At 54.2% G+C, this 26,966-nt stretch overlaps 1 long non-coding RNA gene across 2 annotated transcripts; it reads left to right on the forward strand.

Moving 5' to 3' along the window:
• The first annotated feature begins 391 nt into the window (after nt 1-391).
• Nucleotides 392-22,417, forward strand: LOC106004784. Of its 2 annotated transcripts, XR_001177826.2 has the most exons (4): nt 394-641; nt 12,676-12,777; nt 15,103-15,241; nt 18,937-22,417. It is a non-coding gene; the product is annotated as an uncharacterized LOC106004784 (long non-coding RNA). The 2 variants fall into 2 exon arrangements; XR_006606612.1 differs by lacking the exon at nt 18,937-22,417 and having other exon boundaries at nt 392-641; nt 15,103-16,602.
• Nucleotides 22,418-26,966: the final 4,549 nt, after the last annotated feature.

The following is a 26,966-nucleotide window of genomic DNA, read 5'->3' on the forward strand; positions in this document are numbered from 1 at the left end:
TCACACACAGCAAACTCCCAGGGAGTTTGCTCATGTTCCCAGGCTGACAACTGGCAACCCTCAGAACTCCGTCCCCCCCCCTCCTCCTCCTCCTCCTCCTCCTCCTCCTCCTCCTCCTCCTCCTCTCCCTCTCTGTCTCCCTCTCTCCCCCCGCCCCCCTTCTCTGGCTTAATGACTTCCACATGGGCCTCTGGCAGCTGGAGCCAAGCCTCCCAGCATTGTCTGAAATCTCCAAATTTAGAAGAAATATGAAAATTGTCAACCACTCCTTCCTTAGGGGGTAAAAGCAACATTCGGCACCGGGGGCAGGTCAAGGCGAGGCGGTCACGTGGCGGGCGCTCGGGCCAATGGGGGGCCACGGGAGGACTCAGCACCCGCCTCACCCCAACACCAGGCTGGCCTCTTCAGCTCATATAAGGTAAAAGACAGAGGGGCGTCTGCGGCCAAGGAGCAACAAGCAAGGAGCTAAGAGGAGGGGGGCCCCGTGCCAGCCGTTTAAAAATGCCCCGTGGCAATGAGGGGTGCCAGAGGCCCGGTCAAGTTAGTTGAGAAGCTATGACACCCCCACAACAATCCCCTAAATGGGCTGGCCCCCGCATCCAGGCTGCAAGGAGCCACACCTGGAACAGATCCCCGGAGAGGTAAGAACCAGTGGCAGACACGGGGTCTGCAAATGTGGGGGGGCATCTGGGGCATCTTCCCCAGGGGGATGCAATATCCAGGGGTCTGGTCCTTGCTCTCTTGCTAACATGCACTGTGCTTCCACCTTTCTGGGCCTCAGTTTCCCCATCTGTACAGGGGCTGGACTGGATGATCTCTAAGTGCCCATCCCGCCCTGACCTGCAGTCCCATTGGCCGGGAGGACTCCTGGTGGCTGTGATTACATGGCGGTGGAGGCGGAGGGAGCGGTGGGTGGTAATGTCCCGCCGTCCCCAGCTTCACAGCCATGCCCGGGTCTGTGCCCCGTCTCCTGGCTTCTGCAGAGACACTGCTTCTTCCCTTTTCTGTGAGGTTTGATTTCACAGCTCTGAGAGCCTGGGGCTTCTGGCAAGGAAACCTGTTTTCAAATAATGGTTTCAAGAAGCAAAGCGGGAGGCAAAGCTATGTCAGCTCAGCCTCTGGCAGACAGGCAGAGAGGCAGGAAGGTGAGGGTGCTGGCCGCGGGACGGGGACGTGGGCTCCAGTCCCGCTCGGCCTCTTGCTGCCTGGCCCTGCGGCCTTGGAGAGGCACCCGAGCCTCTCTGGGCCATCTGTATCATGAAACCTTTGGACAATAAGGTCTCCATGCAGGATGTGGCTTCTTGAGTCCTTCTGGAGCCTAAGAGACAGCTGGTGGCAGGAAGTTTCCCCCAGAGTCCCTGAGCTGAGTCTGCCCTTTGACCAGAGACTTAGAGCCCAACCAGATGCCTGAAGCCCACGGAAGCTCTTGGAGGCTGAGCCTCAAGTGACAGAAAGGAGCTAAATGTTCTCTGACTAGGGCCTTGGCCAGGGAAGAACCAGCCCACAGGTCTGAGGCCTCAAGATGAGCCTGTCCCACCCCTGACCCTGCCACAGCCTCTGGTGGGGAAGGGACCGATCAGGGAGTGCAGGACCTCAGAGTGGGATGAAGAGAGACGGACAGCAGAGGTTTCAGGAGGGGTGATGCGGTGTGGTGGGGGCCTCCGAGGCCGGCAGGAGACGTGGGAGGCAGGCTGTGTGGGGTCAGAGGCCTGGGATCCACACTGGGAGGCATGCAGGCAACACAGCTCTTGTGAATATGCTCTGGCCACATCTAGGGCCCAGAGTGGACACAATCCTCCAGCACCAGCCCACCCAACACCCTCACCTGCCCCACTCTGGTCACATAAGGCCTGAGGCCATAATGGTCCAAAAAATGGTCTGGAATCCAAACACCAGGGTCCAGTTCTGGCTTGTTTATCTACCAGACAAGTGGCCTTGGGCAAGTCACTTGCCATCTCTGAGCCTTAGCTTCCTCCTCTATAAAATGGGTCTGGTCTTGGTTCTAGCATCACTCGGTTGTCATGGAGAGTGAGGGACATAGGCATGCAAGGGCAGGGTAAATAGGGTGGGTGTTTGGCTACCGCCAGACTACTCCTCCTGAGGGGCAAGATGACCTTAGCCATGTTTAGAGGAAAGTGGGAATGAGACCCAGACAGAGAGTGCTCAGAGTTGCTAAAGGGAGAATGGGGTCTGGAAAGAGGCAGGAGGCATGAGTTCAAAGGTCAGAGGTGAAGGCACACAAAGTGGAATCAGCTTGAGATGCCTACGAGGCTCGGTGAGGTCTCCTTTCCCGCATTTATAGCACATGGTGTGGGCAATGTGTCCCTCAGTGTGGCGTCTGAACCACAGTACCCTCATTCACTGACAGGGAGTCAGAGTGGGGTCCCAGAAATCTGCATTTTCATTTCCAGCTCCCAGGAGAATTCCCACACAGACCTAGTTTTGGGAATGCTAGGCTGTCGAGCAGCCTGGGTCCTTCCCAGACATAGCTGAAGCAACTGCATCCCTGATCAGAGAGCACTGCTCTGGGTCCCTCAGAGAGCGGATGCCTCGGCTGGGATGGAAGCAGCCGCTCCGCCAGGCCCTGTGCACCACAGTGGTACAGAGAGCATTCTCTCGCGATTATCCCTTTCTGGGCAATCCCGAAGGCCTTTACGGAAATTCCTTCACTTAGTCATCACAATGACCCTGTGACGTGGGTGTAATCATGATCCCCATGGTACAGGTGAGGGAACCAAGGTGAACTGGCTTGACTAATGTCACACTGTCTTGTGCCAGCTGCCTCCGGCAACCCCCCCTCCGCCCCCGCTCTCTCTCCAGGGCTCTCCCACCCCCTGCCCTGCTCCTCAATCACTCCATCCCAGAACTGCCTGCAGACCCTCCAACATTACTCGTGAACGTACACAGAAGATTTCCTGGGAGCCAGGTATCAGGCTGAAGGGCTGGTGGTCTCATTCCATCTTCCTAGGATTACAGAGAGGCAGGAATCCGCATCGTTCCCTTATCCCTAATTTATAGAGAATTTCCTGAGGTCACACGATGAAAACGTGACAGAGGGGATTTGAACCCAGTCTGCAACTCCAGAATGTTTGCTCTTAGCCGGCCCAGCCCAGCCCCTCTGAGAGCAGTGACGAGGAACCCCACTTGAGAGAGGAGACAAGGCTAAGAGCGTGACCTCGCCGGAAGTTGTACCCCCATGTTGTATTAGTTCAAAGCCACTGCTCTCTCTTCAGTCCCGCTGCTGCTGAAGGAAGGAAAGGACCTTGCTTGTCGCTGGTCTCTAAGAACCACCCTGCAGCTCTTTGAGCAAAATCAGCCCTTACCCAGACTGGCCAGTTGTGGGGAATTGCTGGTACGCATAGCCCTGAGGAGTAGAAAGTTCAGGCCCAGAGCTACAATGGACCCTTGGGGCTGTATCTGATTCCCCATGTGAGCCTCAAGGAGCTACAGAGATGGTCGCTGAGGTCCTCCCCACTGGGCTACACCTGGGTCCTGCCTCAGTCACAGCTTTCCAAGAGAACAGTCTCCAGGGCTCAGGCCCATGGGATCATGCAAAAACCGTGATAAAGGCTTTTCCGGATTATTGTCATTATGACAATTTTTGTCTATGTCTCCCGGGGCCCAGGAACCCAAGTTTCTCTGGAATTGATACCTAGAGAGCTTGCTGGGTTCCGGGGTACCTGCCTGTCAGTTTATTTTCCAAAGTGGCTAAGCCAAGTTACACTCTTACCGGCCGCATGTGAGTGTCCCTGTCTTTGGCCACACGTAACATTGTCAGATTCCTTGAAGTATATACATCAATATGTATGTTTTATTTTGTCTCTTTCCAATTTGTATAATAAAGCATGACAGGAGGGTGCCTGGCTGGCCCAGTCAGTCAGGCATGCAACTTTTGATCTCAGGGTTGTGAGTTCAAGCCCCCTTTTGGGCCTAGAGATTACTTAAAAAAAAAAAGGTAAGAAAGTACAATGCTGCTCACTACGGTCCATGTGGGTATCTAGAAATGCACACAGCATGCCCCAAGTGACAAAACATCCAGAAGGCTCTGGGGGCAGGAGCGGGGCACTGCCTGTGTGGCCTATCCCCAGCCTGAGAGTACACAATATGTCCCAAGTAGAGGCCGCCAGCCAGATCATCCACTGGAATTCAGGGGAAAGAGCCCATGGTGGCTGCCGTATCCTAACGGCCTGTCTAGACAGGCCCCATGGGCCTTCACCACGCATGCAAGAGCCCACAGAGACGGCCCCCACCCCGTTGCAAAAGAGGCTTGTGGACAGCCAGGCTTCTCCACCAGAAACCTTGTGTCCAGTTCAGAACATGCCTTTGTGCACAGCACCAGTCTCCCATTCTCATGGCCCATGAAGACCGACTCATCCAGCCCCCTTTTTGTCCAGATGAGGAAACTGAGGCCGACCCCTGAGCCAGCGGGCTTTCAGAGGTCCGGTGAAACTCTGCGCCTAGGTAAAGAGGGGACCGGGGTGGCAGGCCAGAGAGTTGCCAGAGCAGAGCTAAGACACAAGAGGCTGGTGGTTGAATTCTAGATGATCCTCATAGCACCTGTGATGTCGGACATACTGAGAATGCCTGAGTCGTCAGGGATTGGGGTTGTCTGGATTGAATGGGTTAAGACTCCTGAGACCCTCAGAATAGGGGCTAGCACAGGAAGTGCTCCACAACCACTAGTTGCTAAAACATGATAACTGGGGTCCCCCGTCAGCCACATGGGACAAGTCTTGAGACCCCCAGTGGACGCCTGAAACCACACTTAGGACTGGGTCCTAGGCGTACCATGCTTTTCCCCATCCACGCAAACTGATGATAGGGTTTCATTTACACATGCGTCCCAGTAAGACATCAACAATAACTAATAATATAATAGAACAATTACAACAATCCACTGTGATAAAACTTATAGGAACGTGGTCTCTCTCTCAAAATCCCCTACTGAGCTGCACTCATTTTCCATGTGATGCTTCCTGGGAGAGAAAGTGCCTGTGTCACCATGTCGGCACCGTGACATAGCGTTGGGCCACCCCTGACTTTCTGAAGCTAATGCAGAAGGTGGGTCATCTGCTTCTGGGCAACAGCCGTCCATGAGAACCAGAGCTGGGGAGAAGCAGGGACTGCTGTACTACAGGCAGCTTCTTCGGGAGGGAAGGAGGTGCCGTAGTGAGCTTCCACTCTTCTTTCCTCCAGGAGGATAAATTACCCTTGTCCCCTCAAAAATAACAATTGCCATATACCAAGTCTTCCCAAGGGTTGGGCCCTTTGCCCAGTGCTGTCTGAGGTAAGTACCATCCCCTCTCTGGGGACCCAGAGGCTGAGAGATTTAGTCGTTTGTGCAAAGTCACAGAGCTTGTTAGAGAACAAGCCAGAGCTCAAACCCAGGTGTGGCTGACCCCGGAACCCATGCCCTTACTTACACCCCAGCACGGGCCCAGGGACTCTGTGAGCGAGAACTGGTCCTGGTTCCTAGTGGTCTAATAGGACCAACTCTTAGCATTTAGAAAGGGCACCGTTGGAAGCCTGGTGCCTCCTTCTTGACTAAGTATTGTTATGGTAAGGGGATAGATAGAGCCTTCCCTCCCCACACTTGCTCAAAATTGTAACCTCAATCAAACAGTACTTCTTGCCAATGAGCGCCCCTTAGTCTGGGCTGAGTGCCTTTGGGGGCCCCATCAGTCCTGGGTGCCCCCGACCCAGCACAGCCCATCAGAGATTTGAGGAGGGGGCAGTAAGCTAGACCAAGGCTGGAAGAAGCAGCCTCCCCCGACTCCTCGTCAAGTGCCCAATAACGGCCACAAGCCTAGGTTCCCTCCTGAATGGCCCATCTCTGCCCCACGCCATGCTCCAAGGCAGATGGAAAAGCCCCAAACTGGAAAATATACTGTGAGTTTAACAGGGACACAGCTCAGCTGCACTAGCTGCCGCCCCATACCATCCTCCTCCTCGTCCTCATTCAGGCAAACGGGGAAGGAGGCAAAGTATCCCAGAGGGAGGCTGGCATCGCAGGATGGCGTCAGAGTGGCCATGGCACCCACCCCCAGCTGGTCTACTAGGGTCAGAGGGCACTTACCAGTCTTCCCAGAGACTGCCAGACCTCGAGCATATGACCCAACAACCTCATGGAGTCCCAGGGTGTCCGCTGAGATAAGCTCGAACAAGATGGGGAGAAAGGGAAAAACTCAGGCTAAGACTCTGACCCCAGTTCTGCAGCCAACACACTCGGGTAAGTTCCTCTGTCCCTGTGGGCCTGTCGGGCTGTGATGGTCCATGATTTGGGATGGAAGGGAGAGAGTTCGGGTCATCCCACGTGTGACGGTGGTTCCCCAGACTCTCAGGGCAAGAAAATCTGGGGTGGAGGCAGTCAGAGCAACAGAGGTGTGCTTTGGATAGAGAGAGAAGAAAGCAGAAGGCTTTTCAGGTAGAGAGTTCTGTGTACAAAGGTGTGGAGGCGGGACTGGAAGGACATTTCAGAACAGCAAACGATCCTGTTTGGCTGGAACAGGGTAGGTTTAGCAGCTCAGTGAGGTTTGAGGCTGGCAAAGTAGGGGAAGATTTGGCCCTGGAGTGACTTGAATAGCCTGCAACCAAGCTCCATAGACTGGTGGAAGTCCCCGCTGGCGCCTGTCTCTGGGAGGGAGGCCCTTTCTTTACTTAGCCTGTTTATCCCTGGGCCTCCATACCACCAGGCCAAGAGCCCCAGTGCAGGGGAGAGACCTGGGGACTTGGGATTGGTGACTCTGAGATGTCAAATCACGGGACAGGAGACCTCGGGGTGGGGTCAAGAGGGATAGGAAGCCCAAGGACTGTAGTCACCATCTGTTAACCTCAGAAGAGTTTTCTAGGTAACAGGATCTTGTTCCTTGTAGCCCTAAAGGACGGGTCATGCAGCCCCAGAGAGGCTGATGGCAGTGGGATATTAGGAAGGAGTCTCCAATCCTGTGTTGAAAGAAAGATAAGGTGATTGGGAAGCAGTGAGCTCCCCATCACCAGAGTTATACAAGCTTAGCACAGATACTGTGGAGACAAATCAAACATTAGAGGAGTCGGGGCCTCATGGCCTTTCCCACCACCAGCCTGGGTCTTCGCATCACAGCCCTAGCTGTCTTGGGACAATCCTTAAGGACTGAGTTCCCCTGCCATTGGGATGTCAGATTCCCAGCTAGGGATTACATCAGTTCTGCCCTGACTTCACAAGGGCCCTCGGGGGACCCTCCTCTCTCCCACTTCCTTTCACCCCACTGCTGTGTTTTGCCCTTCCCAGGGAGTGCCAGCACTGACCAGGGAGCCCTGGAGCCTGGTTGTAAGACTGGATCCCTGGGGGACACTCAGCCGATGGCCTTCCACCCGAGCAGGAGTGAGGCAGAGGGGGCCGGGGTCCTTGGGAGTTCTGTTCACACGCCCCAGAGAGTCTACATGGAAATTCCAGGAGGGTCACAGGAAAACTTCCAATTTAGAACAAGATGCTTTATTTTTGGTCCCCCTTTCTTTCCTGTCCCTCCTCTTCCCCAGCAGTGGGTGGGGGTGTCGCGGGAGGCTGGGAGAGGAAAGCAAGCCTCTTCTTTGGGCTGAGTCACAGAAAGAATGAGTGTGGAGAGACGGGATGTGGGCAGACGGGAAGAGGAACCATACAGGGCCTGGGGAGGTAGACGGCCATGAGGGAAAGAGTCAAGGGGATAGCCAGGCCCAGGCGGTGTCCTGGGCAGTGAGCATGAGGGATGCCTGGACACTCAAGACCAGAGCTCCGTGAACTATGGGTTCAAGCTGGGGTCAGAGAATCAGCCTGGGTTCCCAGAATAGACAGAAGGTCTCCGGATGGGGGCTCCCAGGAGTCTCGGGCTCTGGGTCCCCATCTCAAGGGACTATAAAGCTACAGAGCAGTACTAAACCCATCTCATTCTCCCTGGTGATCTGGGTAGGTGTTTAGTAACCATTCCTGGCATGGAATTTTAAACTCCTCCTGTCATAATCCTGTTAGAGCCAAAAGGCACCTTCAAGAACATCAGGTCCCTGTCCTCAGGTGATAGATGCAAACAAAACCTTGAGGCCGATGGCAGGGAGGGCCTGGCCCAAGATCACACTGCCCGAGTGGCTGCCCAGCCCTGTACATCCTTCCCTGCCTCTTCCCTGCCTCTCTCCAGAAATAGAAACGATGGTATGGTCCTCAAAGCCAAGGAAAGGGATCAGGGGAGAGGGAGGTGCCCTGCCAGGATATAACTATCTCCAAAAAGTAGGCAAAGGGTGATGGTGTGTTTGAGCTCTGGCAGCTTTGCCCAGGAAGGCCCTTTTGCTGGCCAGAGAGAATCCCCCAAACTGTTGGCTGCTGCAGAGGGAGGCCTCCTGCAGAGGAAAGAGCCCAAGGCTGGGAGGGGAAGCCCTGGGTTCTATTCTTGGCTCTGCCCCAACCCTCCACATAACCTTGAGCATGACCATGAGCCTGAGGCCTTTCCTAGTCTTAATGTGTCTGGGGAAGGGCTGGCCCCAACCAGCTTAAACAGTCAGAGGATCCATTCGTGATCTACCTCAGTCTCCAGTGAGGCCTCGTCTCTGTCTCCGTCCATCTGAGCTTTGGCCCCAGCGGAGGAAAGTAGGTCAGGCCCAGGAAGAAAACAACAGCCTACAGATTCCCCTCTACCTGGGACAGCGTATTCTATGCCCAAGCTCTGCCATCCAGCCTTGTAATTCCCAGAGAGGCCAAAAGCTAAGAAGGCCCTTCAGATTACTCCAGTGAGAAGACCTGAGACCAGAGCGGTTCAGCAGATCACTCAAGGTCACACAGCAAACTGTGTGCAAACAGGGAAGTGGGTCTTGGGTCTCCTGATGCCCAGGCCAGTGCTCTCTCCACTAACCACACTGCCTGTTAGAATAATGGGCTTGTGAGCCTGGGATCTATTTACCTTGACACCTCAATTGTCCCCATAGGGAACCTGCAGTCTCTTACCTTCTCTGGGATACAGTTTCTTCTAAAAACAGGGAGATGGGGTAGACCAGATATCTATGAGCCCTTCCACCCCCATCACTAGGGCTACACCAGGACCCCGGGCTTTCCAGGGCAATCACCTCAGCCCTTGCTTCACAGGGGATGGAGCTACCCAGGCCAGGACATCCTACCAAATCACAACCCCCACCCAGACTGTCCCACTCCAGACCCCAGGGCTGGGCTTTGTCCAGAACTACAGGCTCTGGCCCAGCTCCCCCTCTGAGGATCTGAATTTTTCTTACCATAAAAGGGCAAGCGTGCCTCTCTCCCGTTCCCTGCTGCCAGCCCCGCTGGGGGAAAGGCTGAGCTATTTTTAGAAAACTCAAGGGTTTGCTCCTGAACTCAAGATGGAGTCTGTCTGAGCCTTTAGCCGGAGAGCCCCTTCCCCATCTCCTCCGCCCACCTTCTCTCCCTCCTCCCCTCTCCCCGCCCCTCACCCCCTCTTCCCTCCCTGCTTCTCTCCCTCTTGCCCTCACTCTCGGTCAATCTCCCCTCCTTTATTCTCCTCTTCTCCTCTCTCTTCCTCCCTCTCACTTCGCTCTTCTCCCCAGTATCAGAGCCAGCTCCCCTCCCCCAACTCCCTCCTCCAGATCTTGCTTTGGGAGGATGGAGAAAGTAAGACATCTGCACCCCCATCCCCTTCTTAAACACTATTTACAACATAAATTCCAAACATCCGCCATCTGGTTCTAGGAAGGGCCAAAAGATATTTAGAAAAGGAAGTCATGATTATTCCATCTTCAAAGCCAAAGGAACTTAAAGGCCCCCTCTCTCCCGCCTTCCTCCCAGGGCCCCTTTGCTAAGATCTAACTGATTAGACTCCCTCGGTGAGTAGAAAGGGTCAGTCCCAGCTGGGCCTTTGCTTGAGTCCCTTTGAGCTGGTTGCTTCTCCTCTCCGAACCTCAGTTTCCCTGTCTGAGCAATGGGTGCGTGACTAGAGAGCCTGCAGCACTAACGTCCTAAGACTGAGTCCTGCTGCAGAAAACCCACCTGGTCCAGGTCCCTGGGGCCTGCTCTGGGCTGAGCCGTGGGGTGGGAAAGGGGGAAAGGAAGAGGCAACTGCGCCAGTCTCCACCCTGAGGCTCCTTCTCTCTCATTCCATAAGATCATGGAACATCGATGCAGAGTTTCCTTCATGCTGACACTAACCCTGAAGGGATGGCCTGGTCGAGCCTTCCCCCTACCTATCTATCCATGGAGCCCAGACCCTTCCCACCACATCACAGTGAGGCCCAGAGAGGGGAAGGCACTTGTCTACAATCACACACAATCACTTGTCTACAATTACAGGTGACCTGGTGTCTAACCTGCTGCTTTTTCCAGCACATTCCAGAAGAAACCAGCATTTGTATTATCCAAAAAGCATCACTCAGTCTCAGCAAACTGGGACCCTGGAGGTTCCAGTTCTTTGGGAAGTAGACAGGACAGAAGGGAAAACTATTCCCTTTGTTAGGTTTCTTTGTGTGTGTGTTTTTTTAAACAGACAGCATGCTAGGGGGAAGTACTGTGGACAACAGGCACAACAAAGACCAAAATGAGAAGTCTCCTTGCTTCTGGAGATGCACAGCCTTGCCAGGACCCACACGCCTCCATCTACACTGAAAAATGCTTTCTCTGCTCACAACCGCCTTTCCGTAAAAAAGAACACAGGCCTGACACAATGCCATGAGACACTGACTCAGGTTGTCCTTCTGTAAAAAAGGTAGCAGGAATAGTCGGTCTCACAGGGGAGCCGTGGAAATGTGTGTTGGGCTTGCCACATGACCTTGAAGGCATGTTGTAACCTCTGCTGGCCTCAGTCTCTTCATCTGTAAAATGGGAATGACAATGGTAGCTAACTCCTGAGGGACTGTGCAAAATCCTCTGTACAAGAAAGTACTTGGCAAGTGTTTAGCACCTTGAAAGCTATTGTTATGATTACAGCATGTCCCAGTGTAAGTCACGATATGATGGCTATTGTCACTGTCACTATGTGTCCCTGTTTTTGGTCTCACTGAAAGGTCAGGGTGTAGGAGAGACATGGGGATCCTCTGCCTGCACCACCCCTGCCCCAGAGTCTGAGCATCTCGAGGCAGCCCTGATCTTCTGGGCCAGGCAGGTGGGGGCCCCTTTCCTCTCCCTGTCCTCCTTTTCCTCCAGGACTCTCCATTCAGCCTCCAACTGCATTCCCAGGGTTGGCTCAAAAGTCCCCAGCAGCCGCCTTCCCTGGGGAGGAAGTAGGGAGCGTGTGAGGCTAGTGAACTTAGCTGGGGTGTCGAGGGGGTGGGAGGGCGTCCTGGGAACAGAGGCCCAGAGAAGCCACATAACAGAGGGGCCATGGAACGGGGCCCCACACGGTAGCTCCCACCCCCAGCTTCCACATCTTCTCTGGATGCCTCTCTGGACCTTTGCCCTCATCCTTCCTGCTTTCCTTTCTCCCGTGCCTATGTCTCGCTGCGGGCCCAGCCCTGGGCTCATAATGGAAATCGCAGCCACGTAAGTGGGCTCACGGTGTGCCACCCACTGAACTTACGCTTGACGTTGACTTTATCTGACGTTCACAGACAAGCCTGAGGTTGGGGCCCAAGTTCAGAGAGGTGAAGCCACCGGCTCTCAACCACACAGCTTGAAAGAGCTGGGGGCGAGATTCAGGGCAGATCCGCCTGGCTCTGGGGCCTGTCTTCTCTGCTCTTTGCAAGTAAATGGCAGAAACCCCAGGACCCTTGAGCCCAAGGAGAGCACGGGCTGTAGGACATGCACACGCATAAGGGAGCCAAGGAAGGGGAGCTGAGGGCAGGGAGCCCTCTCCCGAGGGAGCCGATATGGGCACAGGTTCGTGAGCCTGCACGGAGCCCTGACCTTAGCCCTCTCCCACTGTGGTGCCATCTGGCTCGCAGATGTGGCCCATTCCCAGGCCCTTGTGTTCCCTGGAAATGAGCAAGGCCAGCAGAGGGCACAGCGGCTTTTGCAATGACCGTAACGATGTGAGTTTTGTTTCAGGGTCAACCAGCCGGCTGCCCCTCTGGCTCCAGAGACAGCTGGAGGGAGCATGAGCAGCCCCAGGGTCAAGCTTGCCTCTGGTTCTCACTAGCAGTGACGAGCCTGGGCACGTTGCAGGGCGTCTCGGAAGCCCAGTTAAGCGGGGAAGTTAGTCCTACCTCTGGCCATGGTTGCGAGCACACCTGCGGTTATGGAAGGAGGCCTTTGCAGGGTGAGAGCCTCGTGCAGCTGGAAGTGGTCACAGGTGGCCCCAGGGCTGTCCTTTCGGCCTTGGCCATGGTATTAACCCCAAGTTTTGACCTGTCCCTAATTGGCTCCTTTCTGACGTGTGAGGCTGGAGGTGGAGCCATTTGTCAAAGGCCTGCCGGGAAACTTCCTTCCAGAACCCTCTTTCATGATGGGGCCTTAGTGTGCAGGGAAGGGAAAGTGGCCCCTCTTGTTCTCAGGGCTTCTTGCCCCTCACAAGACACCCACTGAAAACCAGGCAAGCAAAGTGGCACCGTGGCTGCCTAGGGCCCGGGGAGCAGGCTCTTTGGGGCCTGGAAGTTCCCAGCACTTTCAGCCTGCGGCTTCTGAGGACCCAACTTAAGGCCAGGCCCATCCTCAGGTCCTTGGGGCCCGGAGGCCCAGTCAGGACCCCCAAAGGGTAGGCTTTGGCCAGAGGGCACCCCAGCATCCTTCTAAAAGGCCATCAGTGTCTTTGTTTCTCACAGGCAAGGCGCTGGCTGGAGGGAGCCACTGCTACGACCCTGCGGAGAGGGCCCTCCTGAGGCCCAGAGAGGAGGGCAGCAGCAGGGGTTCCCAAGAATAGAACCGTGAGTGTCTCCCCCGCCCCCACCCTGCGCCCACACCCCCTCTACAGCCCCACCCCTGCCGCTGGAGGCCCAGGCAGGAGCCCTGCCTCTTAGGACACGCTCCCTATCCCAGCCCTCAGAATGACCGAGAAACCAGGTCTTGGGAATGGGAAGACTTGAAGGAAGGCCCCTGCTGGTGGAGGGGGTGCTGGCAATTCAAGGTGGCTAGGCGTGGGTTGTGGGCGAAAAGAAATGGAATCAAAGAAGGGAAAACAAACCAGGAGGCAAAAGTCCACCCCATCCCAGGCTCCCAACCAACTAGCAAGGCAAAGCCTGTGTGCTACAGAGAACAGATTTGGGGGCCACATGGAGAATGACAGCAAGTATCCCTGGGAAGGAGTAGACAGGGCCAGGCTCTAGGACCAGGTGAACCCAAGGTCGGTCAGCCTGGTGATAACAGAACCAGCTCCCGGAGGTTAGGAAGGGTCCAGGAGCTCAGGCTGGAGCCTGGGGTGTGTAGCGCTGGGCAACAGTGAGGCTCAAGAAACCAGAGCAGTAGCCCCCCCCACAACAATCCATCACATTCTTCTACACTTGCCAGTTTCAGACCTTGGCACGTGGAGCAGGCAGGGTGAGGTACAGTCTCCGTAGGACAGGTAGAGAAACTGAGGCACGGGGAAGTAAGTGAAGGAACTCTCACAGACAGTCAGTTGCAGTGAGGGGTTCCGGCACCAGATCTCCTGAGGGTGGAAAGAGTGGACAACAGGATCTGGGAGTAGGAGGAGGACACATGGCTCTGGCAAGAAGCTGACCCTGTAGGACAGGTGAAGAGGCCCAGGCCTGGCTTACATAATGCAGCACACCTGTTCACCTCGGCACGGCCCATACCTGCGAGCAAGCGGGTGCTCCAAGCACAGCGCGCACACGCGGCGCTCCCTCCCTAGCCAGCACGCCTCAGAGCCTGGGTCTAAACAAATTAGATTAAGAGGGCTGCAGGCACCTTGCCGCCATCCCCCACCCCCTGCCCCCACTGTCCAGCCCCGACACTGAGCAGGCGTGCGAGCTGCCAGCTGCGGTCTCTCGGCCACGCTGACAGCCCGGCCTCAGCCCCGGAGACCTGCCCCCAGGCCCCAGGAAGAGGGCCTCGGGTCGGACAGGATGCCAGGATGATGGATGAGCTAGCTCAAGAGCACACAGGATGTCGGTGCTTGTGCAAGGCTCGTTTCTGAGCTGTTCCCAGCAACCTACCCCTACCTCCCCTCCCGCAGCCCCTCCCGAGATCTTGGCCGCCAGGGCCCAGAGCCCAGGCCCTGAGCAGATCCACCCTCCTCCCTCAGCCCTGCAGCTGGGCAAGAGAGAATGGCTCAGGTTGGGAGACACTGGCCTGGGGATGAGACAAGGCAGGCACTTCACAGCGAAAAGGGACTTATGAACAGACAATGCCAATTATAAAAGAGACATCTCCGTGCTTTCCCATCCATTGTTTTGCTCAATCCTCAGAGTGGATGTGGCAGTTGGGAGATGATGCCCATAGCACAGTTCTGACTACTGAGGTCTGCTATTAAATGATTCCACGACTTCCCTTTCCTGAGCTGAGTCTGCTGTCCAGCCCTGTGTGAGGTGCGGGGGACACCAAAACAGGACAGCCTCCTTAGGGCCGGGGCCCTGGGCACTGGGGCCCCCTGGTCTCCTATGACACATGTAAGCGTCTGAGTGTTATCACTTAGAGCAGCCTCAGCAATCAGCCTATCAGAACACAGACCCCAAAGTTCAAACCCTGCCTTGCTCCCTTTCTAGCTGGATAGCTGTGGTCCAGCTGGCCTCTCCAAGCCTGTTTTCCCTTCTGTGAGATGGAGTACAAAACTCCCCCTTCGTGGGGCTGACTGTGAGGATTAATGAGTATTTTTCCATACCCCCTTTCGACACGGGGAGAAACAGAGGTAGAAGTGGGAGAGGGCTTGGCCAAGGTCACACAGTGAGTTGGGGATGAAGTCAGGACCAGGTTGAGACCCCCCCCCGCCCCCCTCCCCCATCCTCCCATATAAATCCTCCCCACTGGCCCCACCCCAAGTAACCCAGAGGCCAGGCCAGACTATATAGGCGACTCTGGGGACATGTCCTGGGATCCACCCAACACCTTCAACCCTGCCCTGACCTCTGCAGCACCAGAGTCCCAGGTGACCAGCCGTGGCCCCCAGCCCTCAGTGGTGGTGGAGGTGGGGAAGCACAGGGACGGGCTCCCAGCCCAGAGCGGCCTGGCCATATAAGGGAAGAAGCCAAGGAGGCCTCCTCACTCAGGCCTGGCGAGAAAACCCAGACAGCCACTGTTTATTTTCTCCTTCCCAGCCTCCCGGAGCTTCCCAGGAAGGCAGAGGTTCCCCTGTCTCGGCTTCACGATATTTCCTGAAGACAGTGGAGAGAAGGGAGGGCAAATTGGCCCATTCTCTGGGAGCAACCCTCCCAGCCTGCCACCAGCCAGCACCAGGTAAGAATCTGCCCTATAAGAGACCAAGGCCACCTGTTCGACCATCTCCTTTGACAGAGGGGATATGGAGCCACAGAGAGGGGAAGTACCTGGGAGAAGTGACCACACCAGCTGGTGATAGAGCTCAGGTCTCCCAAGTGGCCCCCCATCTCCTAACTGGGGACCAGGAGCCTCTCGTGGGGCAAGTGGAATAGGAGGGCTACCGACCAAGAAGACCAGGGGTCAGGGCCAGCACTGTCTGCCTGCTGGGCACGTAAGAAAGACTCAAAGAAAGAGTTCCCAGGGCAAAGAGAGCCAAGAGGGCACCCTTCCTGCATCTCTGCCTCCCCTCCCAACCCACCAGCTCCTCCTCCGGGAAGCCCTCCCAGTTTCCCCCTGGGACAGGAAACTCTTTGTCCTCTAAGACCTTGGCAGTCCTTTCTCAGGCTCTCTCTTGTGCCACTTGGGTCTGCCCCCTATTGACCTTGCGAGGGATGTTTTCCTTCCATCTCAGCCTGATTGCGTTCCTCCAGGGCAAGGACCCAGTCGGGTTCAGTCCCACCTCCCCTTGGCAGGTAGAAGATGCCCTAAGTTGGCTGAATGTCCCAGTGAAATATTTAGACCCTGTCCCAAACCCAAAGGATTGCTGACGTGGCTGGGGGAGGAGACATTCAGCATAGAGGTTAAAATGAGGGCGCCGAGGGTGGCTGTTCTGAGTTAGGAACCCAGCTCAGCTCCTAACTCCATGGCCTTGGAAAATTCCCTTCCCACAGAGACTTGGAGACACGGGATTAGCACAATTAAAACAGTCAATAAATGACTGTTTTTATAACAGTCAACATCCCCAGATTTTTCTAGATACAAGGGAACAGGACGGTGCAGCCTATAGCCAGAGGAGAGGGAGGTAAATAATATTCTCCCGGTCAAAGTTTGCTCATGGAGCCCCTCTCCCTGCATCAGAGTTTCTCCCACTGGACCGTGGGGTTGCCTCCCCCATCTACTTCCCATCGCCATAACCAGGAGAGGCGCCATCTTTGCTACAACATTGGGAGCCTAGTGGGGTATGCAGGAAACAGCCCTCAACTCCCCTGCTTCAAACCGGGCTGTGACAGTGGCACCATCTCCCCTCCACCTCGGTCCTCCACGTGGAGGTGACAACACTGCCCCAGCAGCCTCCCTGGCTGAGCTGAAGGCTAAACGCAGCGGGGCACGGTTTCCCCAACCGCCACCTCTCAGACACCGGCTTCAGTATTTTTCCCCTCTCTGCAAATGGTCTTAGTATCTGTACATTTAACAACTTTTTTTTTTTTTTTAAGATTTTATTTACTTATTTGACACAGAGAGAGAGAGAGATCACAAGTAGGCAGAGAGGCAGGCAGAGAGAGGGGGAAGCAGGCTCCCCGCTGAGCAGAGAGCCCAATGCAGGGCTCGATCCCAGGATCCTGGGATCATGACCTGAGCCAAAGGCAGAGGCTTTAACCCACCAAGCCACCCAGGCACCCCAGTACCTGTACATTTAAGATGAGTCATTTGTACTGCCCATGAAAACCTGTAACACTGCCCATCATGAGGAGATGAAGGTTAGAGGAAACAGAGCGAAAATGGAACGGTATTAACCCACTTCCCCTGGTCCAGGGCCTTGGAAGTCCCTGAGCCTGAGGCCTAAGGCCTGAGAGGAAGAAGCAGGAGCGAGCAAAGTGTCAGAGACAGGAAAGCACCAAACAGGCTTTGTCCCCAGGGTAAACGGAAAAGCAAACTGACAGGTAGTAACTCGGATCACTGTCTTCCACAGGCAGTGAGTGCGGAGCCCCACCCCACGTACCCCACAGAGCTGTTCCCTCTCCGTGACCCCGTCTGCCGGTGCTGGAGATGGGGGAGGCCAAAGTCAGGCTGAGAAAGGCTTTGGAGACCGTTGTGCACCAAGGAATGCAGGACTAGCTTTATCAGCTCTGTTCCTGGTCATGAAAGTTCACTTTGTTGGGACGACCCCCAACCCCGGCTTCTTACTGAAACCTCCGAGTGGGGCAGGCTGAGCATTTTTTCTCACGGGGCTGTTGGTGGGGGCCATCCGAGAGTGGAGTGGACAGGCTGTGGGCCTGGTGGGTCCCGACTAGAACCACTCTCCAGACAGATGCAGTTTGGAAAGATTTCCTACAAGAGAATTCCATATTAGAGAAAGGCATTTCTTTGGCTGGGATTACCTCAGGAAGGGGCTGTCTCGCTCAGGGGGCACATGGGGACTGACCTGCCCCAAATGGCAGACCTGAAAGAGAGACACTCTTCGGATCAAGGCCAGATTTCAGATTTCTGGTAGAGGCCTAAGAGACACTTTCTTTTTAAGAGGGTGTTTTTTTTGGTTTTGTTTTTTGTTTTTTGTTTTTGCTTTCTTCCAGCCCTAGGGAAAGTCTACACACCCCTCCTTGGGCCTTCAGATATCTTTGAAAGTATCTGTCATCTGTTATCAAGGCCATAGCAGTAAACACCCAGCAAAGCAGGAAGGTCCTCCGGGGGGTGCCCTGGGAGCTTGGTGGGGCGGGAGGAGCAGAGGGAGTTCTGCTCGCTCACTCAGAGGTTCCCACACAAGCCAGGTCTCAAGAGGAAAATGAATTATCTACATGGACCATTCAGTCATCCACCAAAAGGCATTCCCTTGGGCCCATTACCATGTACAAAGACCTCAGCAAGCCCCAAGGATACCCCCAAATTAACAAATGTGGGCGCTATCCCCAGGGAAATGCATACTAGCCAAGACAGGCCTGGATACGGCTGGAAGCTGCTTTCAGGGGTGAGCACAGCCAGCAGCCGGGTCCCTTCCCTCCCAGGGGGGTCATGCAGCCCACAGGTGTAGTGCAGGATTAGAAAGAGAGCTCAGCATGCATGAGGACATGGACCAGGGTGTCCCGATGTCTGAGGAAGTCAAGGAGGGCTTCCCAGAAAAAGTGACCTTTTGAGTAGACACTGAGCTCACAAAGAGACGGGCAGGGGGCACAAGGGGGAACAGCACAGCCCCTGAGAGCCCAGAGGCAGGGGTACGGGGGAAGAGGAAGAGGCATCGGGGTTTTTGGTGAGAGTTTCAGAAATGAACCAGAAGGAGGAGGAGCACTTTCACGATCTTACTTACGCATGGAAGAGAAATGACCATACTTACATTTGAAAACTCACTCTGGAAGGGTGTCTGGGAAGTTGGGGAGGGGGGAGTGGAAGCAGGGAGAACAGGTAGGAGGCCAAGGCTAATGTTTGATGGTGTAAACTATCAAGCACTGTGAACGTGATGTTTGGCTCGAGTGTACAGAGCATAAAGGTGGGGCACGGGGTCACCATATTGGGTGAGTCCATTTATTGGAATGTCTAGAACAGGCTGCTCTTGAGACAGAAAGCGGTCTGCCCAGAGCCAAGGGTGGTGGGGGTGAGGGGCGGATGGGAGATGGGAGGGGCTGAATGATAAGAGGTCTCTGGCTGGGGTGATGAAGTGTTCTCAAACTGATTGTGGCGGTGTTCGCACAAGTGGTGAATGTATGAAAAACTGTCTCATTGTACACTTTGAGGGGGGTGGTTACCTCTCCATAAAGCAAAAGAAAAGAAACGGAAGGTGGAGGGCTGGTCCCAGAGGGCTGGGAAGCCAAACTGAGCATGAGAGGGAGACACTGTGGGGACAGTCACAGCAGTCTTGGGAAGAATGGGGCTGCGGCCCCGCTGACACCCCATCTCCTGCCTAGGGTGGAACCCCGCCGCCAGCAGCTCCCGGCTCTGAGCCGCGCCCTGTCTCCCAGCCTGAGGTGCAGTGCTGCATCTCTGGTCAGTTGGGAGTCTGAGATGAAGCACTGTAGCTCGGGAAGGGAGAAGTTGGTCTGCCACCATCACCCTGGATGTGGTAAGTGGTGACGCTGCTTGGGGATATCGGGAAGGATAGAAGCGTTTCCAGTTTCTGTGCCACCGCCGGCCGCTCATGCCGAGGAAGTTTCTGGACTCAAGGCTGACCCATGCCATGATTGGCTTCATGATTCTGACCGAATCCTGACTCCTCTGGGCACCCCAGTGGGTCCATCTGTAACTGAGGTGTTGGGGGACTCTGCGGGGGCCGGTACGCGACATCCTGCCTCTGCTTTCTCTTTCCGAGCCCATGGTGGACCCTGTCCATCAGTCATGGCATCCTTTCTAGAAGAGTTCAGAGGCGCCTCTGGAATCCTCCTCGACACTAAGTCGTGGAGAGCTGCTGTTAATGATTCAGAACTGAAAGCCATTCGTCATTTGTGGATTGGACAATTCCTAAAAACACTTGCGTCCCTAAAGACAAAAGTCCTGAGCTTTGAGTCAGGCTCCTCATTCTTCGGGTGCTTAATCTTGGCTCCAGGTTATTGCCTGAGCCAGTCCTGACATTACACAAATGACCGGCCTGTCTCAGAGGCTTCCGACAAGCAAGGAATAGCAGAGAATCACCAGGCTAAGTGCCATCTTCTTTAACCTCCCTATGAGCTTGGGAGGTGGCCAGTGTTATTGACCCATTTTACAGATGAGGAGACTGAGGCTCAGTTAAGCCATTCTCCCAAAGCTATTATGGTTGTGTCAGCCAGGGTTATAGCCTAACCTGCCTGCTTTCAGGTTTGTGTTCTTACCCAGTCCAGCGCATATGATTTTAGAACTGGGGAGGGGGGAGAGCGGGAAGAGAACATACTAAAGAAATCTGGTCTTCTCCTTTCATCTTGGGTCGCTTTTCACAAAGACCGATCTAGGGAGTTTCCACTAATCCCATGGACGGCCTTACTCCTATCCCTCGTCCCAGACTGCATCTGTCACACCTTATCCGGGAGGTCCTTTCCTCTCCCATTTGACAGCTGAGGAAAGCTGAGACTAGAGACTTGCTGGAGATCCCCAGGGAGGAATCTGCTGGATACTGCGAACTGATCTGCCCAGGGTTTAGACTCAAACCCTCCCTCTGGCTGGTGACTCCAGAACATACACAGTCCCGGCAGTCATGGGAGGGATACGGGGGGCTGGGATGCCACCAGATGGTTTCTGGTCAACAACACGGCCTCTGACTACAGGAAAGGTACTTTCCAGGGCGCTTGAAGTTCCAGTCAGTGCTCCTGCTGGAGCAATCAGACGGTCTTGCACCCCATGGCGTCCACACTGACTCCTGCAGATGGGGCTGGGCGCAGAAGAAGACTGTCGCCAGTCCTTAGGGACTCGGCAGTGCCTTGGTGCTGAAGGCCCCTCTCTCACCTTGTCCTCACGGTCCAGTTTTCCCAGGAATCCCTTAGATGCTAAGATGGGGATTCCTGGAAATACTGTTCTTGAGGTCATGGTTTAGCAGCTGGATTCACCTGCCCCCCACCCGAGCTGTCCCCGTGGGACCTCCGCTCAAGCTTGGGATGAGGCTCAAACAGAGGCCATGCACTGGAGGTAAGAGGGCTTGCACACGGTGTTCTTGACCTTTAAGCTGCTTTTTCTTTCCATTTTGTCCATTTCATAACATTCCTATGAGACTGGATGAGGGAACCTCACCATGGCTGTACTCTTGGGAAATCTGTGCAGGCACTCAGAAGAGGCGTGGTTGAACCAGGTCACCATAAAGTATGTGCTTCCCCCTGTCCCCACCCCTGTCCCTCACCCCACTTCCCAGCATGCCTTGCGATGGGGGACAGTATATGGTATCTACATTATTGATAAACTAATAAACACACATGAGTTTATTTTAGTAGTTTATTAAAGCAGTTAGATAAACTAAAACCCATAAGTCTTAGCTCAATTTGCAAAGCAACCACAAAAAAATGAAAATAACTTTTTTCATCAAAGCCCCAAGACAAAAAAAGGTCAGAGCGCCCTCTTGTGGTGACACCTGCCTCTACTTCCTTCCCGGAGCCCCGCAGCCTCTCTGACACACACAGCAGACACACACACCCCATTCCCCTTGCCCCGGGCACTTTGCGCCCGTGAACGCGGTCTCCCACCCACCATCTCATTACCTATGATGCCTCCATCACTTAGAGTTCAGTCCGGCTTCTATAGCCTGGCTCTGTCCTCACAGCTGTCAGTGTGGTTGGTGAGGCTGAGAGGTGACTTGACCACCTCAGGGTCACCCAGGCAACCAAAGGCAGAGCCAGAATTGATTCCAAGTTCAGCGGCCTGTGGCAATTCCTTAGCCAAAAGCAAAAACTACAAAACAAACAAACAAACAAACTATCTGAATAGACACAAGGAGTGCTGACAACTCGATGCCACAGGCCGAGGTCCTGCCGTTGAACTAGACCTTCTCGAAAACCCTTCCTAGTGCTTTCATGGAGCTGGTAGGCGGCTCCGCCTTCATGGTAGGCGGGTGCCACAGCCCCAGAATGCTCACCTGCAGGTCTGCTCCCCATACTCCGAAGGACAAGACGGCTCTCACATGGGGCTCTAGCTGTTCTCCTAACAGACCATACTGAGGACCTTAATGAAGGATGAGGTCCCTGCCTCCTCCTTCTATATACAGTGGAGCTGGCCTGACCACGAAGACAGCTGACTTGCTCTCCATAATAATATTAACAATAATAATAATAATAATAATAATAATGGCGTCCATTTGTTCAGCGTTTACAATTTCCCAGGCACTATGTTAGACATTTCCCAGGCACCATCTCATTCAGTCCTCACCACAGCCCAGCAAGGGAGCTGCCATCACTCACTCCACTTCAAAGACGAGGAAGCCAAGGCACAGAGAGGTTCAGAGACTTGCCAGGTCACCCACCTAATAATAAGCTGGAATCACATCAAGTCTGTGTTTATGCTTTTAACCTGAGGCCTTCATGCCCTCCCTCCCATGGGCCTGGCACCAGCACAGGCTGAGGAGCCCCTGGGAACCTGCCCTCCTCTTCTGTGGAGCCGGATGTCCCTGTGGCCGCTTGAGAGCCGCAGGGAGGAGGTGGGAGAAGCAGGCCGAGGACGAGCCCCTGTTGCTGTGCACTCCACTCCCCTCATCCCTACCATACACCCCCAGTTTGTTCACTTTAGAAACAGGACCCAGTCAGATGCTCACTGGCCTTGTCCTTGGGGCAGGTCCTTCTAGAACTCGCACAGCACCCCCTGAGGAACTTATCGCCAAGCAGTCTTACCTGCAGGCAGTCTGCCTGGGGCTTCCCGTGGGGGAGAGGGTAAAACAATCCCTCACTGAGACCCAAGTGGTCCATCCTGTGCCCTGTGGTTCTAATAAAGTGATGGACCTTTGCCTTGTGTCCTGTTTCTTCCTGGGAACATTGGGGAAGGGGGAGGAGGAGAAGGCAGGGGAGAACCCAACAGCCTGTTTTAGTTTGTTTGGCCCGTTGCCAAAGTACCACAGACCGGGGGCTTAAACCGGAGACGTACATTTTCCTACACTTCTGGAGGCCAGAAGTCTAAAATCAAGGTGTCAGCAAGGTTGAGAACTCTCTCTCTTTCTCTGGCTTGTAAATGGCTGTGTTCTCTCTGTGTTCTCACTCGGTTTTGTGTCTGTGGCCTAAACCTCCTCCTCTTGTGAGCCAGTCCTATAGGATCAGGGATCGCCCAATGACCTCATGTAACCTTGGTTACCTCTAAGGACTCTCTCTCCAAACACAACCATACTCTGAGTTACTGGGAATTAGGATTTCAACATGAATTGGGTGAGGGAGGACACAATTCAGCCCAGAACGAAACCCCAGCTGAGATAATCCCCAAGTGCCTTCACTTTGCCAGCCATTTCCAGGGGCCAGCAGAGATACCAATCAGGACCCGCATCAGGGCAGTCAGAAGCCCCAGGAAGCTTTCATGCCACGTCTAGGAACACCCGGCTATGGCCGGTTAGGGAAGGAAAGAGTCCCATGAGGTAAGATCCATTGGGGTGGGACCAAGGCATCAGCCGAGGAGCCTAGCCATGCGGCAACCTGTCCCCTTGAGTCCCAAAGGTGTGACTGAGCAGGTCAAATAGGAAATCACACCCCATAGAAGTGTTAGTGTTCAGAGTGAACTCCGGACTCCAGCTGTACTGGGCATCATCGCCAACACTTGGCGTCGTTCTAAATGCAGTCGCTTCCCCTTTAGCACAATCCTCCAAGCTCTGCTACATTTGGAGGGGAAAACAAGTCCAACCACCTGGCAAACAACCAGTTACCTGACAATTCCCAGACGCACACGGCCTCTTCATGTCTCTCCTTTGCCCTCCAGCACAGGCTGGGAGGAGCGCCTGCACGTCTGCCCTCCTCTTCTGAGGAGCCGGATGTCCCTGTGGCCACTTGAGAGCCATAGGGAGTTGGGGGGAGAGGCAGGCCGAGGGTGAGCCCCTGTCGCTGTGCACTCCACTCTCCCCATCCCTACCCCCAGTTTGTTCACTTTGAAACAGGACCCAGTCAGATGCTCACTGGCCTTGTCCTTGGGGTGGGTCCTTCTAGAACTCCCACAGCACCCCCTGGGGAACTTATCGCCAGCTAAGGTGGGCCTTCCTGACAGGGTTGCACACTGTGGGCTGAGGTGGCCGGGCGCTGGGGGTGCGTAGGAGTAACAGCAAGTATCCAACAGAAGGACGACCCTCTCTGTTCACCTCAGTGAACTCTGCCGGCCTTCCCTGGGAGACCCCGTATGTGCATCGGGCGCGGGGTCTACAGCAGCCAACAAGGCAACCAGAGGACTCCCATGTTGTGAGTCTCCCATGTTGAGACTCCACCACACACACACAGAAGCATGAGATCCCGCCTTCTCTCGCCGAAGGTCAGTGCTGAGACCACTTCTGAACACTACCCTCAAGCAGCAACAGCTTTTAACGCATCCCTAAATGCCACAGGCCTCCATCCTGTGAGGAGACGGAATTGGCACCCCTGGGAACAAGTCTGGTGACATATCCCAAGGACTATAAGCTCAGGCTCTTCTGGCAGGACAGTGTACACCTCCTTTTCCTGCTGGGAAGCCTGGACCTGGTCCCTCCTGGAGGAGAGGCTGAGGGGACATGACTGGGGCAAGAGAGAGACGGTGCCCCCTCGTGGCCTACCCTGGAAAGACAGGCCTCCTTGCTTAGAAGGACTTCTGTTACTAATTCTCACTGACCATTAGCTCAATTATCAGTGACACATTTACGTCGGATTTTGCATTTCAAAATGCACTTTCCATTCCATGACCTCATTTGATCCTTGCAATGAGGTGCATGTTGTCATCTCACTTTCACAGAGGCCCAAAGAGTTTAAGCAATACTTATTAAAAGAGTACTATTACTAACAATAATAAGAATAATAGTGCCTGGTTTATTGAGCTCTTACTCTGTGCGGGTCCCTGTGAATTTGTTTTATACTGTGTTGTCACATCTGTGAGTTTGTGATGGTCCCTTACAGTACAGTCACAGAACAGGTTTCAAGCATTAGACATGTGTACAGAGCCCCATAGCCAGGAAAGAGCTCGGTCAGGACCTGGGACCCTCTAGCACCTGCCCCACAGCCAGGCCAATCATTTCTTATATAACCTTGGAGAGAGGAGTGTCCAATCTGGTCTTCCAGCTCCCAGCTGCCTCACGGTGAGAAGAAAGCGCTGGGAGACTTTGCCCACCAGGACTGACCCTGCTACAGATCCCAACATGCTATTGGTTCCAAGGGCATCCTGTTGACTTTTTTTTTTTTTTTTAAGATTATTTATTTATTTATTTGACAGAGAAAGATCACAAGTAGGCAGAGAGGCAGGCAGAGAGAGAGAAGCAGTCTCCCCGCTGAGCAGGGAGCCCAATGCGGGGCTCCATCCCAGGACCCCGAGATCATGACCTGAGTCGAAGGCAGCGGCTTACCCCACTGAGCCACCGGGGCGCCCCATCATCCTGTTGACCTTGAAGCCAAGAGCCCTTCTTGTAGCACCATATCATCTGCCTTCTGGTGTGCCCTGAAGAAAATGACCTTTGGCTCCACAAAGAGAGATTTTACATCCTGCTTGGAGAAGGGATCCCTGGCTCCCTGAGAGCTGCTTCTCTCCTATGGAGACAACAGAAAGTCACCCCGAAATTGCTGCAGGAGGTGATCGGATGATCAAGACAAAGGAAGTGAAATGGAATGCTCTGGTCCCAAATGAAAGGGCTTGAAAGAAAGCTGCTGACCCTGAGGGAGACTGAAGGAGCTTGAGGAACCCCAGAGGAGGACAGTCTGGGCTGCAGGGGATAACACACCCCAGCAGTCCTGTGATCCTGGCTGGCAGCCTATACAGGCCAAGGTCATTGCTGTGAAAAGAGCACCTAGGCCTGTCTCTGCATTTCAGATCCAGACAGTCCCTCTCAGGGTCATGGGACCAGGCACAGTGGACACCAACTTATGGAATATAGGGATGTCACTAAGGTGGCTCACTCTGGGATATGCAGGGGCATGTCCGTTGCACTCCAGCTTGTGGAAGGCTAGAAGGAACCACAGCGACATTAATTTAGAGACTTTCCCCTCTGACTCAAGCCATCTGCCACTCCTGCATCCCAGAACTGTGTGTTTCCTTGGCCTGCTCATCCCAGAACAATTTCTGACAAAAGGGTATACACATCTGCTTGCATACCTCCAGTGTCAAGAACCTCATTACTTTAACAGTCAGCCCTAAGTCAGCTTTGACTGTCAGAAGGGCCTTCCCTTGTTGGGGAGAAATTCTTATTTCTCCAAGCTTCTTCACTGCCTACAGAGATTCACAAACAATGGAGCTGGCTTCCTTGGGCTTCTATCCTCTAGACTAAACATGCCCAGGGCTCCCAGTGGACCTTGGCAGCTGAATTTAACTTTGTTTTTCTTCCTGCACAATCAAGCCCTGACTTTAAGACCCCCTTCACATCTTTGGGATCAGGACCCCTTCAAGAATCTAATAAAAGCTGTCAAACCATCTCCATGGAAAATAATGCACACCCACACAAAATATTAAGTATTATGTTAGGGGTTCCATGGACTCTAAGAACCCTTTCCTTAATGTCATAGTTTCTAGAAAGTGGTTGGCCTTCAGGGTTAATATATGTATTTCACAAATGTTTAGGGAGGGCCTACTATGTGGCAAGCATCGCTCCAGGGGCCCAGAATGGAAGTGTGAACACACCAAATCACAGCTCCAAGAACTTCCCGTCTAGAGCAGAAGATAGACAAAAACAAGAAAGCCAACACAGTCAATTTTATATTGTGACAAATTCAAGGAAGAAAATGAAATGGAGTGGTATAATAAGAAGTGGCAGGATGAGGACTGCCAAAGAGGGCGTGGGGGGCGGGGCATGACATTTGAATAGAGGTCAGATGACACTGGGGACAGAAGGGCCTAGGGGTTAGGCAGGGGCAAGGATGGGTGTGAAGACCCTGAGGCAGAACAAGGTGGGATCTTCACACCTGGAGACCAGGAAGGCTGCAGCCTGGAGGGGAGGGGGGGCGTGAGATGGGGTTCAAGGGGCATGGTGGGGGTGTGGCCACTGCACCTAAATGCAGTGAGTGACACAGCCAGATACATTATGAAAGGTCACTCTTAAATGCTTAAATGGGGAGGTGGGGAGAGGGATCAAAATGCATTCCCCTTTCCCACTTCCTTTTTCTTTTTTTTTTTTTAAGCACTAGATTCAGAGTCACGTGTTCCACGGACAGAGCCGGCCAGGCGCCCCTCCCCTTTCACAGAGTTCTGTCTTTATGAAGAAATCCTAGGAAAATAGAAAAGAAACTAGGAACAGGGGTTACCTAGAAAAGCAAAGCAAGACCCCCCCCAGCATTTACATTTTATACTATTGTAACCACAGGTGTGTATCACCTGGCTTCCTGCAGTGACAGGTGGCAGCAAACCAGGAGGCCCA

Source organism: Mustela putorius, unplaced genomic scaffold (genome assembly GCF_011764305.1).
Source record: "Mustela putorius furo isolate JIRA1106 unplaced genomic scaffold, ASM1176430v1.1 tig00000407_pilon_pilon_pilon, whole genome shotgun sequence".
In the NCBI taxonomy this organism is placed as follows: Eukaryota; Metazoa; Chordata; class Mammalia; order Carnivora; family Mustelidae; genus Mustela; species Mustela putorius.